General features: G+C 35.9%; 1 long non-coding RNA gene across 1 annotated transcript; it reads right to left on the minus strand.

Moving 5' to 3' along the window:
- Positions 1-12,082: 12,082 nt before the first annotated feature.
- On the minus strand, positions 12,083-13,151 carry LOC132605376 (uncharacterized). Its single transcript, XR_009569162.1, has 2 exons — positions 12,887-13,151; positions 12,083-12,706 (listed from the first exon to the last, which is right to left on the minus strand). It is a non-coding gene; the product is annotated as an uncharacterized LOC132605376 (long non-coding RNA).
- Between the last annotated feature and the right edge of the window lie 721 nt (positions 13,152-13,872).

Genomic DNA, 13,872 nt, shown 5'->3' on the forward strand with positions numbered 1-13,872 from the left:
ATTGCGACAGGCCAAATTAATGACATGTGATCCTGATTTAATTCGCCTCCAATCTCGACAACCTACAAAACAGGTATATTTGTTAATAAAGTCATAAAGTTATTGTGATAAAAATAAAATTAAAGATAAAGTTGGAAATAAAGTCGTTTGGCTTTTGAGACGAGGCCATAATGAGCCAAATGATGCTTTTCGGCCATGACTGATAGACTTGACATGTTGGTCTCGCGATGTTTTATTCCTGTACTCAAAGAAAAATTCTTAGTTTAGAAGGGGGGGAAGTTGATTCGTGTTGACTCGAAGCTTGATGTTGTTGGCGCTCCATTCGTCTTGTTTGTTTGGATCTTGTGATCTCCGTTCAAGCCTCGGTAGATGAATAGTAGTGAAACAATTGAAAGAAAGTGTTTCATTTGAAAGGTATATATGTAAGTATATGTATAAGGAAAGATATATACGTAAGTATATGTATACAAGGAAAGATATATATGTAAATTTATGTATGTAAGTTGTAAAATATTTCCGCCAACTTTAGATTGTGACACTTCTAAAACAATTGAACAGTCATTTGTCTATAATACTTCCTGTCTAGTAGCCTTAAACTTGTCGATGTCCAACTCTTCTCTTGTCTAATCTTTCAAAATATGCCCCAGTTTTGACCTTGTGAGAGTATACTAAACTTATGTTGTGGTGTGACCGAACCTTATATAGGTTGCCTACGTATCCCGCCAAAGGAATCAGGTCAGAACGTAGTTCGTGATGTACATAAAAAATGTGGTTTATAATTTTTCTAATAAAGGGACCGAATCCGACATGGATTGCCTACGTATCCCACCAAGGGAATCAGGTCAACGTAGTTCTGTTATGTAAATGGTAAAGGTTTGTTGGATTTCTACCTAAATATGACTGACCCGTATGTTGATAGTCTATGAATCCCACCGTGGGAATCAAGCCATGTGTAGTTCTCCTTGTATAAGGATTCTTGGATTTTCTGTTATAATACAACCGAACCCTATGTGGGCTGCTTACGTATCCCACCACGGGAATCAGGTCGGAACGTAGTTCGTACTAATTGTTAAAGGAAAGGTTGCAAACTAGGCTGTCTAATCTGATGTCGTCTTTTAATGTCTTCTTGACTTGAAATCTTTCATGTTTGTATCATTATCTGTCGGCTATTTCAATTTCTTCCAAGTGGAATCTTGTCTTGTCCTCTAGTTTTCTTTGTTACTCTCTCGAGATGTATGCTATTCATTCGTTCATTTTGTGTCACAATCATAGAGTTGGCAGATTTGATAAATATAGTAGAAAATAACAATAATAGATGATTGAGGAAAATCAGAAATGCATTCATAGTTTTTGCAATTTAAGCTTCCAAAAGATGAGGCAAAGCGATAAAAGTTTTGGGGATGATTCAAGCCTCAATTTTAAAATCGTGTTATTTCAAAAGTTTTCTACATGTTCAAACTACCAAGACTCCTGGCGAACCAGGGACGGAGTAATAGTCCAATTCTTCAAAGTCACTCCTGGTTCGGCACCCCGGGTGGTCGGTGTTTCGGTGTCAACACGAATCAACTCTATTTGGGGATATAAGAACATAAAAATGCAAATGATGTCAGTCTCATAACATATCTAGGTAAAGTCATGATCACATAGAGTCAAGTAAGTCATGTAGCAAATAAAGTCATCAAATAAAGTCAAACAAGTGGTCAAACAAATGTAAATGAGTATATCAAACAATAACGCGTCCTAATATACATGTGACCTCTTTGTTCCAGAGGTAGGCCTAACGTTTGTTTGAAGGGTAAAGTGTGCCATAATACGTCATCCCATTGCTTTTGGTTAATTAAACAAAGTCTATTTCCCCAAAAATAAAGTAAAAAAGTAATGTAATATTTATTACATGTCAAATGAGTACAACATAAAGTGTTTCCTAATCTAAATAAAGTAAATACAATTTCCTATGTCTAACTTCTAGCTCCATTTTGTGATGTCCTTGATCTTCGTCATTTGTTGTACTCCAATGCAAATCCTTACCTGTCATAGAAACGTTAGTCATTCCCTCCCCCTTAAAGTTTAATTAGTTCAAGCAAATAGTCAATATTTAGGCACAGTTATCCTTCAAACATGCACATAAAGTATGATTAGTGTCACTTGGGGTCGTGAACCCGCTTGGACGTTTGGGTAAAGTCATCTAATGGGCTTAATTCACCAAGGGTATTAAACCTCCTAGGTCATGTATGCTCTTAATAAAGGGTGTTGGTTTAGCTCTACCCTAGGTTGACTAAGAGTTGGTTTCTTATGACACAAGGTTCTCCCAAGCGGACAACTTGAGAGTGGAAAGTCCGTGGCTGTCGACTGCACCGCCGATCGACTAAATCCACAAGATCGATCCAAATAAAGGGTGATTTTGTAATGTACAACCGCGAACCGCGAAACCACTTTAAGTGTGTGAATTTTCCAGGAGTGGAGGAAAATGATACGGGATGACAGTTTATATCAAAACAGTAACACTTAAACAGTTTATGTCAAACAAACAATTAATAGCATGTACAAAACAGTTAACAACAAATAAAGTAATTAAGACAAGCACACAAAGCCTAATTAAAACTAAGTCTGTTATGGTTAGAACCTAAGTAATCCCCAGTGGAGTCGCCAAGCTGTTATACCCTATTTGAACCGGAATCAAAATAGTTTACAACATCCCGGTAATTCCGGGGTTAATTAAAGTTATGGAGTCGCCACTTAATTATTTATGGTGAATTAGGACACCTAAAGTTCATTAAAGTAATTATCTAAAGTTGATTTTATTTTAAAGTCTACGAAACCAAATGATTCTAGGTACGGGTTCAACTAACTTAAAGGGAAGGTATTAGACATCCTTTAAATTCCATTAATAATAGTTAACCGACCGGACTTAGAATTAATTAAAAGGCTAGTAAAAGCGTAAAATATAAGTATTAACCTATAAGGTAGTTGATTTAAACTAAGAAGAGTGGGAATTAGTGTTTAATGTGGAAAACATATTTGCGTTTGAGCATACTTGAAAGTAGAGTGTAGTTTAGCATACTTTTTCACTAAGACTCAAAACCAAAAAGACTCCAAAGGACTTAATCCATTTGAAAATTTGATTTATATTTGGATACGAGGAGAACGATTCTACCCAATTGTTTTTTTTTTTTTTTTTAAATAAGGTTATCCAACGAGGAAACTCGTCTAAACCCTTTGACTTTAACCAAACTTAAAAATCTGCTCACCCTTTAACCTCATTGAACTCATGAAGGATAAGCTCCCATATTAAACATAAAATTTTTGAATTTCAATACTAAAGTAGGTTCATTAACTTGAAACTATTGGTACGTAGAACCGACTAGTTATTAGATCTAAAATTGTTGTTATAAAACAAAGACTCTAAATGGCTAATTACGGATCTTAAATCATTAACTAGAGACAAACACCTATTAAATAAACCGGTTTATTTTTACTAAACACCATGTTCAGGAATACTAACTAAGATATCAAAGAGATAAGACAGGAAAGAGAATAAATTAAGATGCAAAAGATAAAGTGATGCAGCAACGTTTGCTACTCTCTTTTGCGCTACTGCCCAGATGATTTTGAAAGAGAGGGTGAGAAAACATAAGAGCAGATGACAGTTTGACGTTAAGCCTCAAAATAAACTCTTCACAGCTCTCGTAAGCGATGTCGTTAAGTCTCAAAGCGAAACTCTTCGGCTCCGGTGTTCATGCAAACAAAGAAAAGAAAATGTAAAGGATTAGAAAGAAAACCCGATTAAGGCAATTATGGAGATAAAGAAGAAAGTTAAAGAAACTGGAATGGCAACAATACCCTCAAAATAAATTTTAATGAAGAAAAATAGGCAGGAGCACAAACAATGATTTTACTCGTAAATTCTTTCAGCACATATAAAGTCACCTAACACATATTAGTCCATACCCGAACAAGAATGTATTGCTGGTGCTACTTATCGGCAGGCTATGAATAATGCTGTAATTTGGAGTATGCAAGAGGGAGCTATGTAAACACTATGAAAACAGAACAGATTTCAGACCAAACGACAGAAGACACTATGAAAACAGAATAGATTTCAGACCAAACGACAGAAGACACTATGAAAACGACAACTTATAAATAGGCTGAAACTCCAACTTAAAGCAAATTCAGACCAAACGAGAGGGCTGCTGCCGTCAAACAGCAGCTGAAACCATGTTTCTCACCAAGCCAACTTCTCAAAATAAGAGTGCACGTCAATCATTTTTAGCCTTGAGACAAAAGTTTAGTGATTGATTTTAGCTATTCCAATCGGCATTTTCAACAGAAGAAAGATTAAGGGAGTAACTTTGATTCTTTAAAAGTAAACAAAAACCAAATGATATGCTTTACACGTCTTTAAGAAAGTAGAGATGGCAAACCATTAAACTCTACTACTAACAATTAACATAATCCTACAGTAGTGTACCATCACCTAGTGTTGACAACATTACAGACCTTTACAACAGCCCATCTAATTAATTGTGCACTAAATTAATACTAACCACCAAATCTAACGACGTAAATGCCACAGCCATAAACTTAACAGAATAATAGACGCCAATAATCGAGTAGGATAACATAACAACGGTAGCTTTACCAAGCGTAGAGCCTTTTAGACAAGTACAAAAGACAACTACAAAGGCCTGTCTCTATTTAGTATTACCAGCCTTCTCAACGAACTGAAGAAAGAATTCCACGCGCAAGCCAAGTATTTCATACAAACACCCACATGTTTATGAGAATTCTCTCACTAGACAAAATCTTAGAGTTGGAATCAAAATCAAAACAAACAGAATATTGTCATCATTTGATCGCAGATAGGCACACAGAATTCCTTTCTTAGCACCGTCATTTTCACTTACATGTTCTATTGTTTTCAGGTAGCTTGCAGATTACAGGTACTTGGACACAGAAAAGGCATTTTAGAAAATATGTTCATAACTGACTAATCTCCAAAATAACACATGAACCAGTGATTTTACCAATCTGTAATACTTTGTATCAAAACTAACATACTGAAATTCAATGGCAGACCAGGTCACTTTAATTTCTAGAGAAAATCTAACACCTCGTTTCTGACTCATAAACTACAAGAAACAAAAATCAAGTTTAGGTCTAGCAGAACTTCAACACAGATTCCAACTATTCCACCACATAACAGAGAGTATGGATTTCACCAGCAAGCGCATAAACACAACGTAAGTTAATCTCCTAACACGCAAGGAAAATGTTTTGGAATATATAGAATGTTCACGAGCATTTTGTCGAACACTCATAATTTAGACGATGTGCAACCAGAAATCATGACCTTAAATGTAAACCAATGAACATGAGTTTAACGACACCCGAGATACGAGTCGCATAAGTAAAGCCTCCTCATAACACTTCGACAAAACGTGATTCGAACAGACCCAGAACAGGATTTTTAAACAAACTAAAAACAACAGTAGCCGTGTTTCATTAGCATTTATTTCATTTTGCTACTATCTCAAGCGAAAGAAAGAAACGGATAAAGGGATCGGGTTTACCTCTTGCGGGTGCAGTGAACAGGGGTGCGAGGTCCGGAATCTACTCTCGTATTGACAGACTCGAAACTCACACAAATGAATTCGAAGATCTCCGTCGTGGCCAAAGTCCACCAAGACAGAACGGACGTTTAACAGTCTTAAAGTTAGAATGGTAATCAAAAAATGAAAGTCGTAAAATGCTAAGGATTTCTGGGTGGTTCTTGCTATATCCTAAAAAACCCCAATCAGTTTTTTTTTAAGAGGAATATGAGCGGCTTAAAAAGAGCCCCCCTGTTCGATCAAAAAATGAATATTTATAGGATGATTTAGGGTTAGATTTTCAGCTTCATGAGCGGGAATTTGAAAATCGAAAATTCGAAATTGAGTCAAATGGACCGTTCGAATTTGAACGTTGAGAGCAGATGGTCACGTGATTCGATTCGGTGTTACCGAAAATGGTTCGACCATTCTTGATTTTGGAAGATTTGTCGTGTTTGAAGTGAGGAAAGGGAGGATCTTCCTCTGTCCACGACAGAGCAAACGTAGGCAAAGCAGATATAGGGACGTTTCTTGTGTGGAAATGGTATAGGCAGAACTGCCATGGCTAAAGATGGTCAAGATTTTGCTAAAATGGGGATGAGGCGTGAAGAGAGAGGGAAAGAGAAAGAAGTGAGGTGCGGCATCTCTTCTTTGATTAGGGTAGGAAGATGAAATGTATTTGTCCGTTGGGCCGGGTCGGGTAATATAAGGTAATGGGCTGGTCCGGGTAATCTAAGGTGATAGGCTGGTCCGTTTGGAAATGGTAGTGGACTGATTTGGGCTCAGATGTTGATATGAAAATATGGGCTCGTTCGTTTTGGCCATTTATTTGGCTGAAATTGTGGTCATTCCTCCTTTATTTTAATTATTCTTGGGCTTTTAACTTAATAACTAGTAATATATATTATGTGAAGACAAATAGTAATTAGTATGTAGAAGGTAAAGGATTTAATAAAGTAAAATTAATTTAACGAGTACAAATCCTAAAATGAAACGATGACGAACCATTTGCGATAAAGTAATACTAGTAATATTGATAGTAGAATAGTGAGAATGAAAGTAATGATATTAAAAGTAGCAGCAATAAAAAATGATAGTGAAAATAAAGCATTTTGCTCGTCAATAAATTTAAAAGCCCAAGGAAATAAATTGGAATAAAGAAGGGACAAAATTGGGTGTCAACAAATACTTTACAAAGCTGGTCACCTTTAGTTTGTTTTAGCTTGACTTAACATGTTCTTAGGGACTCTGTGTGCATTACTTTGACCTATTGGTATCTTTGAATATAACAAAGAATGAAGATTTGATATTTGAACTAGAAAGGTTGAAAAGGTAAACTGAAAATATTTATTTGCAATTATGCTCATAGAAGCAGTGTATTAATCCCCTCAAACTGGAATTTTTGAAAAACTCTATTTTTACTAAGAGTTGCTCTCATTCTAGACTAGATTAGTCCTAAGCTTCTTGACTTAGGAACTGCCTGATGAATTGAGTTTTGGGATACTAATTTGCTTAGCTTAAACCATAAATCTTTTGTTATTTGTTTTACTGAAACATTGCTTGATTTACTTGCCTAAAACTTGCCAGTTGAGAAGGTAAATTTGCTTACCTGTTAGTGTGTGCCATTGCTGGTTTTTGAGTATTTTCTGGGAGTTTTAATGTTGTTTCTGGGTAGTTTTGATGAGTTATTTAAAGGAAGGATATGGGGAACATATAAGGTATATAGAGGGTATGCCTCCCAAAGGGGTTTTGCTCTCTATATATAGGTATATCACCTAGTATATCTTGTATATCACTGCCCTAACACTTCGAAAGTTCTTAAAAAATGAAATAGTATATTAAGTGGTATACCATGTATATTACTGTTTGACACCTAAAACTTTTTCAAGAAAATAAGGACCTGGGCTCGTTATTTGGGCCTGTCACTTGTGTTACTATACTCGGCTTATCATTACTGTTGCTTTGGGCTTATTTCCCATTTGGACCATTTTTTATCGTTTACTGTCATTGAATTGTTAAGCGGGTCAGTCCAAATAAATTACAATTTATTTTTTGCTTGTGTAATAATTATTGTAATTTTTATTTTTTGTACTTAGTTTAATTCATGAATAGATAGTAATCTCATGCATAGCCGTTTGTATCTTTGTCCATTCAAACCCGTTGGTGGGTCCCAACGGAGCCCACTAACGTATCTAGATCGAGTCAACCTTTCCCTTAGACCAAAATGGAGCATACGTTGGATTTAAGATGAACCCGATTGCATAAATACCTTATTTTTGGGCTTGGTCGGCCCAATCTCTCTATCTCTGTTTTAAATTATGTACTTTAAATTGTTACTTGCATAATTATTGTGCCAATTGGAACCCTTATGAGATTATCGTATTTTAAAGTCGCCAAAATGAATTTGCAACAAATTTAAGACTAGTTCTAAGGCGTTAATGCAAATTGGGACTGATTTGATTAAAAGGACCAAAACTGCCAACTTTTATGAAATTTGGGACTGATTTGAACATTTATGAAACCTATGAACTTGGACGTGTGGACTGTTTGGACTAATATTCAAAATTTGTGGGACTAATTGTGACTATTTAGACTTAGACTAAAAAAATAAAACTTGGCCAAAAAATGGACTATATATGTAGAATACGATTAATACACGGATTATAATAGTATGCCTAAAATTATTTTCCTAAAAAACTATTTTCTATACTAAAAAATATTTTTTCAAAACTATTTTTGGGTGGACTTACGTAGAGTCCTACTTAGATTAAGAGCTTTCGGGTATTAGCCTATGTGTTCTAATCCGACACCCTAAATGCCCAATTTTGGGCAAAATATTGCTACTTTTGTTTTTTGAAACATGGTATATTTCATGAATGACTAAAATCATTTGTTGCGGAAACATAAGCCGAAACAAATTTTTTTACCCTAAACAATTTATATCTATAAAGACATACTATTAGAACCCGTAGGTCAACCGTATTTTACGGATCCTTAATATCGAGGTGCCTAACACCTTCCCCGGGGATCACTAGAACCCTTACCCATACTTTGGTTATATTAGGATTTAAAATTTAACCGTTTTGAATGAACCCTTTTCAAACTAGTTTTCCTAATTTCCTAAAAATTAGGTGGCGACTCTAAAATAAGTCCATTTAGAGCACCATCCACGTAGAAGTATATTTTTTCCTTTTTCCCGGTACGATTGACAACCGTACTTCCCTGGGACACTTTCCTTTTTAAATAAGGCAAGTGCAAATACGAATCGGAAAAAATAGAACCGCTATAGGACCTTCTGGAGAACTATACTTGGTTGAAGGGGATGAAGGGATTAGGACTCTACAGTACTTGTTAAGTGAAGAATCTAGGATTTCCCATTTTTTTGTTGTTGATGATTTTGAAGAAGTTGTTGCTGCCCCTACTATTATTCATCATAGTGAACCATACTCTTTGCCATGTGAATATGGGACTGATGCTGAGTCAGAAAGTGATGATGGTTTAGTTAATCCATCTTCAGATATTGAAGAATATAACTTTGATGAGTTAGAGCTTACTAAGATGCGAAAAAGTATGGAAGTTAATGATAAGCTTGAGCATTACAAAGAGCGGCATATATATATGACCTTTAAGGACTTAGATGAGGCTAGAAAGGTTGTGAATCTATTTGCTCTTGCTACTAAAAAAACCTTTGCTAGTGGATAAGAGTGACACAAAAAAGATTGAGGTATAAATGCATAGTTGGCTGCCCTTTGCCATTCCCATTTCTTTAGATGGTAAGGGTCCAATTTTTAAGGTTAAAACTTTGAGGACAAAGCAAAATTGTGAAATTGCATTTGCAAATCCTAGAGTTACCACATCTACTTTAGCAAATTATTTCAAGAGTAAAGTTCAGAAAAAACCCCAAATACAAGCTTGAGGATATGAGATAAGATTTGAGGGATAATTTCAACCTAAGTACTAATGACACAAAGTTGAAAAGGGCAAAGAGGAATGCACTTCAGGTGATGGAAGGTAGTTTCTTGGATGATTACGATAGATTAGAGGCTTATGCAAATGAGATTAGGATCAGCAATCCTGGTAGTGATGTGGTGATCAATGCTGGATTGGAACAAGGTAAAAGAAAATTTCTTAGAATGTATATGTGTTTCAATACCTTCAAGTTGGCTTGGAAAAAAGGTTTGAGACCCTTTATTGGACTAGATGGGACCTTCTTGAAAGGTCACTGCAAGGGGCAACTACTGGTGGCTATGGCACAAGATTGTGACACTTCATTCTATCCATTGGCATTTGCGGTAGTGGATAAGGAAACAAGTAGGACATGGACATGGTTTTTGCAATTGCTGGAGAATTCTTTGAATTTGAAGAAGGGTGAAAGCATCACCTTTATATCTGATATGCAGAAGGTAAATAATCTGCCCAATATGTATATCTTTTAATGTACTTTTATAGTTTTTATCTAAGTAGCTTCTGATTATTTAATTCTTTGACATGAACAAGGACTGTTAGATGCTGTCAAAAATGTGCTTCCTTTAGCACAACATAGGTAAATTAATATGATGTCTTAATTTAATTCATTCTTAATTTTTAACTAAACAGTTGACTAAAATTTTGGGCAGATGGTGTGTAAGGCATATTGAGACAAACTGGATGAAATATTGGAAGTCAGGTGAAATGAAGAAACTTCTATGGCGGTCTGCTTGGAGTACTTATGAGGAGGATTTTAAGGGCCAATTGAGTGCACTTGGTGAATTGTCAGAGGATGCTGCCAAGGACCTTCTTAAGTATCCAGCAGAAAGATTGTGTAGAGCTTATATGGACACTGTTTGTAAAAATCAGATGGTGGATAACAACTTCACCGAGTCCTTCAATTCATGGGTACTACAACCAAGAGGTAAGCCTATCTTGAGAATTCTTGAGGAGATTAGACTTAAGATAATGAATAGGCTGAGAGAAAATGATAATGAGGCAAGGACATGGACCACTAATTACAGTCCATATTGCATGAAGTTGTTTACTGCCCACATGATGATAGCAAACTTGTGTAATATTGGTTTGAAAGGTGAGGATGGGTATGAAGTGTCTGACGGTGATAATAGGTACACAGTGAATCTGGTACAAAAGAAATGCACCTGTAGATCTTGGTAACTAACTGGCATCCCAGGCCCCCATGCCATCAAGGCATTGTTGCACCAAAAGATTAATCCTATGACTGAAATTAACTGGTGGTATAGCAAGAAAGCCTACTTGTTGACATATGGGCCCAAGCTGCCACCTGTTAGAGGGGAGAAATTCTGGAAAAGGTTACCAGAACATAAAATGGCCCCACCTGATATTGTGAAGACTGTTGGCAGACCTAAGGTGAAAAGAATTAGAGAAAAAGATGCAGCAATTAAAAGAGCTGGAGAGTGGGCACATTCTAGAAAAAGGAACTAGAATGACATGTAGCAAGTGTGGTTCATATTCTCACAATGCAAGGAAATGCAAGGTAAATACCTATCTTATTTATACTTTACCTATGAAATATTCAAATGAACTATTTTACTTGTTTTTTTTACAAGCTGCTGAAGAAGCAAGTACTTTAAGAACTAGGAAAAGGGCCAGATTTGTTGAAGCACAAGAGGTTGATGTCAACAGTTCAGCACCTCAACCATCACAAGAAGGTGACTTCCATTTCATGCCTATACCTAGAGTTCCACAGAAGTAGTATGAAAGATTTGGTCCGCTTTCAGAGGATGATAGTGATCCAGATCTAAGGCCAAAGATAATTTCTGAAGAGCAAACAAAGTTAAGAATGAGCCAAGCTAGAATAGTGCAAACTGGGAGTAGAGTGATTTCTTTCAAGGGTGACCATACTGGTGTGAGTAAGCCTACAAATATTCCTTACTGATCTACTAAGCTTACTTGGAAAGGAAAAGAAGTTGTCACTAGCAACCACTTGAAAAGGGCAAGAGAGAAGAAGGTGGGAAAGTTGAAGACTAGAAAGGCAAATGGGAAAGATCAAATTTAGACTCTTGGTTCTGTTTATTAGTTGTAATATTGACTTAATTCTGCCAGATATTGTATTTCCAACTACCAAATAGGATCAGTTTTTGCAAGATTTGGTAGTTGAAAATGTAAGCTATTGATTTTTATTTTGTGTTATGGTCTGGCAAAGTGCAATCAATGGCAAGTGTAGGTTTAAGTATTTTCATTTTGTTGGATTGCTAGTTTATGTCTGTTGGTATGTTTATGAAAAATAATGAATATGGTAATATTTTGACTTGTGTAATGACTATGGTGATTCTGTCCAGTTTCTGGAATTTGTTTGTGGAATGGTTTAATAGGTTTTATAATGGTTGTTGACACATTTTAAGTGTAGTTTTTATGCCACTGTTTTGTCTAGTTTTGCACCTTAAGTGAGCACATGAAATGTGTACAAGATACACTAACTTCATTCGAATACCACACAATACACCAACAACATACATCAACATCGTTACAAAACAACACAATACACCAACTAAAACATCACACATGAACTTCATTACATCACAACAAAATACAACAACTTCAACATCATACATCACCTTCATTACAACAAACACAAGGAACTTACATATATAACTATTACAACAAACACAAGGAACTTCATCAACTTCATTACAACAACACCATTTTCTTCATCATCCCAACAATCTACATAACTACATTCACTTCATCATCCCAACAAGAAACACAAGGAACAAAGCACATGAAATAAAGATGATAGTTTTAAGCTTCTTGATTTTCTTCTCCAAAGTCACAACTCTTCCGGCCTCTTAAGCTGATATAAACTCTATTTCTTCAACTTTGTCCTCCAAAATACTAAGTTTGGCAGCCTCTTAGAGATTGAAAAAATCATTTTCTTCAAGTTTCTTCTTCACATTGTCCCTTTCAATACTAATAGCCTCCATCTCATCAATTAGATTCCTCATATTAAACCTTTCATCGACCTCCATTCCATCGACTATCCTTTTCAATTTGTTTCTTTCCGCCTTCATATTAGCCAATTTACTCTTTAGATCTAATATAACTGTTACTGCCCTTGGTGGGAGTTGATGTTTGTCTTTCCATTCTCAATATCCACAATTAGTAACCTACAACAAAATTGAAGAGATTTAATGTATTTTAGTCATCAAATACGAATTTCTAAGAAATGCATACTAATTTACAAATAAAATTCATCAAAATGTACAATTATATAACCAATTAAAAAACTACTTAGTTCAACATTATAGTATATAAACATGTAAAACGAAAATGAATTTAGAAATTACTTTGGGTCTTGGACATTTGTAGAACCTTCTCCCAGCATTTGGATCGGTCCAAGCGGTCAAATTTAGAGCGTTAACTCCTTAACGACATTTTATAGCATTTCGAATTTCAGTGGAATTGATGGAGCCTTCCGACATTGCTTGAGAATCAAATGTTAAGAGAGGATATTCTCAAATTAGGGTTCTGATTTGGGTGGTGGAAATGAGAAATTAGGGTAAATGGGCTTTAGGAGTATTTATTGGATGGGTAAATAATGAATGGGTCAGGTGGGTGTGGTTGGGTCGGGTTAGGGAAGGGGATTGGGCGTTTAATTGAGGTGGCATTGCCACTTGGCAATTTTTTTACATGTGGCTTGCCACATTGGATCAAGTGGCAAGCCTTTAAGTGGAGGGGTATTGGTGGCCTCATTTGGTAACGGTTAGGGCCCTTCTGACACGAAAAACTAACGGAGGGTAGACCCGTCAACTGGTTCGGTAGAACCGGTTAAAATCGGTAACCGGACCGGTAAAAATCGGAACCGGAATCGGTAGAACCGATTCCGGTTAACCGTTAATTCTTTACCGGTCCGGTTCCCATTTTTTTGAAACCGGAATCAGACTGGTTAAACCGGTTAAAACCGGTGATTTTTTTTTTTAATTATAGCCGCTGGTTGGGCTTCTGACCGTTAATGGACCGTTGGCAACGGTCCATTTGCAAAAATGGTCGTTGTCAAACGGTCATATACTTAATTTTTGGCCCCCCCAACCCCCCAAACTTTGTTTTAACACTTTAACCCATCGCCCACCCCTATATAAACCCTTCTTCATTTTCATTTTAATTCACACTAATTCACTCTTCTCTTTCTCTCAAATCTCAATCTCTCAATTATAGTTACTTTGTAATAATTAGCCACTTTATATTTCTCTCAAATAAATATTACAAAGTCTTATTATAGTTTCAATTATTAATTTTGCAATTATAATATTGTTGGTGGAGTTGGTGATTTTGC

Source organism: Lycium barbarum, chromosome 8 (genome assembly GCF_019175385.1).
Source record: "Lycium barbarum isolate Lr01 chromosome 8, ASM1917538v2, whole genome shotgun sequence".
Lineage (NCBI taxonomy): Eukaryota > Viridiplantae > Streptophyta > Magnoliopsida > Solanales > Solanaceae > Lycium > Lycium barbarum.